We start from the raw sequence: 3,698 nt of genomic DNA, 5'->3' as shown, positions 1-3,698 counted from the left end.
CCCCATATAACCCCTCCACTTACTGAGAGTACCTCATTTTTTCCGCCAGTGTCTTAGGTGTTGGTCACGAGTAAAGATGTGCTGTGCTGAGCTCCACTGGAATATCCTACACTGGGGCAAGCCGTGCAACCGGATTCATTCAAAGTGTCTTTTCCAGGCCGAATTGGATGGTACCCGGGCCTTGTGTCCGAACAAACAAGGTTTTACCTGTAACCCCTGAAGAGTTGGTATACCCCAAAGAAACGCGGCGGGCATACATAGATGCCTGATGTCCATACAGATGATTTTATGTCTCTTATTTTGTTTTACTCTAGACTTTCCAACATCAATAAAAATCAAAAAACTGGAGGTGTCATAGGTACTTCACTTTCTTTTAAAGCCAACATCCCAAAAACGTAGAGGTTCTACCAAAAAGCAAATCCCCTCAAAATGGCAGGACTTTTCAGGCATAGACTGTGAGACTTACAACGTACATATAAAATCATACAATCACTTTATTATAACAATTTATCAAAAAGTATACACATAATAAAAAAGATACACAAATGTATTTTCAGGTATGCAACCTAGTTACATCCAAACTTGTTAAAAAATGAAAACAATTATTTTCAATGTATATACAGGTGTGACATATCTATAACATAATCACATATGCACAACCAACTGAATCAATAATCTGCATGTGATATGTCCTACGTGTTACGGAGTTTTCTCCTTCCTCGGGCATCCATCATTTATGCAGGTCTATGTTATTCGAAGTTTTGATCTACAATGATAAATAAGAACACGTGTACATGTATATAGACCTTGTTGGCGTAGGAGAGCGAAAAAAAAAAAAGGGGGGGGAGGGGGAAAAAGGGGATTATGTACCTAATCATACTCACATGCATAGAAGTATGTTCCAAATAAGGTCATAGCATGACCAATTAATGTGAACCTTCAAACCAATTTGGTTGTACAAGTAGCAAAGACAGAGAGGCAGAACGCACAGAAGGGCAGAGTTAGGGACGAAGACGACACCTTCTCCCCTCTCTCCTAGCCCAATACACTGTGTGGAGCGATGAAAGATGTGTTTAAGGGTCCCCCAAAGACACGAACTGGGACCGCGTAGATAGGCAGCTGGAATGTATAAGGGAGGGGGGAAGAAAATGTGTACAGCAAGATAAGGGATTTTTTTACCCAAATTGGATGGTACCCGGGCCTCGTGTCCGAAGAAACAAGGATTTACCTGTAACCCCTGAAGAGTTGGTATAACCCAACGAAACGCGTCAGGCTTACGTGGCTGCATGATGTCCATACAGATGATTTTATGTCTCTTATTTTGTTTTACTCTAGACTTTCCAACATCATTCTGCCCTTCCAGTGGCCCATGTTGTGCAGGACTTGTTTTTACTTTATGATATGCCAAGTACCATGGCGTCAATATTTATATGTGGTTTTCAGCATGCCCAGCGTGTATGCGATTCTGTGCATGCATTTTTGTGTTATTCAGTATGTTATACATGATCTCACACAGTATAATAAAATGTTCTTTGCTAAGACTGCTTTTTGATATTCATCTCTCATTCCAAAACTCCCCTTTTTTGTCGGCACCCACAAAAGCAACACTGTGTTTCATGTCCCACATGTTTACTTTATATAGTGATTGGCCTCATTTAAAGTCCCGCTGACCGCTTTCCCTTCTTTGTCTAAATTTTGGGATGGAGGCCAATTACTTTTGGTGCCTTGGACCTCATCATTCTTTATACCTATTCAAGATGGCCACCACGACCTCTGTCCAGACCGTGCATGCGCGGCACTACGACCTATGTGGCCCACCCCAGTCGCTGAGCTGGCTCCTGACGTCCACGCATGCGCAGAGCGGGCAGAAAGACGCTGAGGGACTCAGAAAAGCCAGTGTAAGGGGGGGGGGGCCCACTATAGTAGCCAGGAATGAAGGTACAATATCACAAGGAGGGGAAGAAAGCAAAAAAAAGAGAAAGGAAAGCAAAGAAAGGAAAGTGAGAGAGAATGGATGACAGGAGGGAGAAATGGAAGGAGAAGGGAAATAGATATAGCTTCTTTCTCTGCTGCAGACTTGAGCAAATCGCAGTATAGAAATGCAAATAGGAGCTCTTAGTTACGAGACAACTGCTGTCCCAAAAGACCCACAGAAGGGACTGCCTATCTTATCAGTGCATTTAGCTGCCCACATATAAGGACTGCAGCTGGGAAAGGCTTGAACCCAGCTGGAAGCTGCCAACTGCAGAGGTAAGGGACATTCGACCACCATTCACTGACCATGCGGTATGAGGGGAAAAAGGAGAATGCTGGGAGTGCACTAATCCTTTTCTTTTATAATATTCACTGGTCCTGAGGGAGGAGCCAAGGCAGAGCTTGTCACAGGTATGCTGAAATGGAGGCACCAGGAAAGATCATTTGTGTCCTGGAGCTAACTTTGCTGGCACTGACCCTGGAACTATCCAAGCACAATCAAATGGGAGGTCAATTAGCCACAGCTCAAGAAAGCCCAAGTAACATCTAGAGCAGCCATTCTCAACCAGGGTTGGCTAGGGGTTCCTTGAGCTGTGGCTAAGCTCCTATCTGATGGTGCCTGCATATCTCCAGGTTGCACACCACCTGGTAGAGCCAGTGGTATGACTGCAAGGCTGCTGTAAGGGCAGCCTTCCAACACCACCAATGTAAGGGTGCATTTTCCCAATGACCCCTAATGGACTAATCTTACCAGGGGGTTCTCTGAGATTTTCTATCTCAAGATTTGTTCTGGGATAAAAAGGTTGAGAATAGCTAATCTAAGGAAAACCCTGCTTGTGAATGCTTGCACTTGATTGCAATACTATAGTGCTACCGTATTGTCAACCTGTGGAAAATCTCATTGCTACACATGTTCTTTACATTCCGGGTGACCTGGCCCTTGCTTGACCCAAAGGGAAGCTAGTCCTCTTCTGAGGGACCCAAAACAGATCATTTTACAAAGGCTCACCCAAAGTCCTTAACATGATTGCTGTTTGTGGTCTAGCCCAATGCCTAATGCCTTTGATCATACGGCTTTTTTTCTCAGGCATTTTTGCCCCCTTTATTTTCACCTGGTGACCCTGTAACATATCCTGTCCTAGAGTGACAATGCTTAACTCAATGTACTATATCCATGGAGAAGCCATGTTGTCATTCTAATGCCCCATACACACTATCAGATTTTCTGCTGATTTTTTTTTCCTTCAGATTTACCAAAACCATGTAGTGGAAGGGCCGGCCTGATTGTATACAAATTGAAACTCCTAAGGTTTGACCTCATATTATATGGTTTTGTTTAGTGATGGCCGAACGGTTCGCCCGGCGGTCGTTTCGCGGCGAATTTCCGACATTCGCGGTCCGCACGTTCGAACGCCTTTTTCCGTCGTTCGCCGCGGCGGACTTACGTGTTTAATGTATACAAGAACTTTAACCTTTGGTGACACGTTTATCATGTGATACAGGACAGCCAATTGAGACATGACAGCACATGGACACTTGTACATTCCCCCTAACCTATAAATACACCCGATCCGGTGGCCATTTTACATTCTTTCTTCTGTTACGATAGGGACAGGTTCCTGTGTGGAGTAGGGAGAGATAAACCACTAGCTATTTGGTACACAAAAGTTCTTTTCAGGACTGGTATAGGTGTTAGGTGTTGATAGGTTTGCTGTGCTGCTGAT

At 44.1% G+C, this 3,698-nt stretch overlaps 1 long non-coding RNA gene across 1 annotated transcript; it reads right to left on the bottom strand.

Annotated features, from left to right (window-relative positions):
* Window positions 1–476: 476 nt before the first annotated feature.
* LOC143933686 (uncharacterized) lies at window positions 477–3,291 on the bottom strand. Its single transcript, XR_013263138.1, has 2 exons — window positions 885–3,291; window positions 477–766 (listed from the first exon to the last, which is right to left on the bottom strand). It is a non-coding gene; the product is annotated as an uncharacterized LOC143933686 (long non-coding RNA).
* Window positions 3,292–3,698: the final 407 nt, after the last annotated feature.

This window comes from Lithobates pipiens, unplaced genomic scaffold (assembly GCF_037356315.1).
Source record: "Lithobates pipiens isolate NorthernLeopardFrog02 unplaced genomic scaffold, aLitPip1_a1.2 Scaffold_27, whole genome shotgun sequence".
Lineage (NCBI taxonomy): Eukaryota > Metazoa > Chordata > Amphibia > Anura > Ranidae > Lithobates > Lithobates pipiens.
The sequence above is the reverse complement of the archived record's forward strand: the minus strand, read 5'-3'. Positions and strand labels throughout refer to the sequence as shown.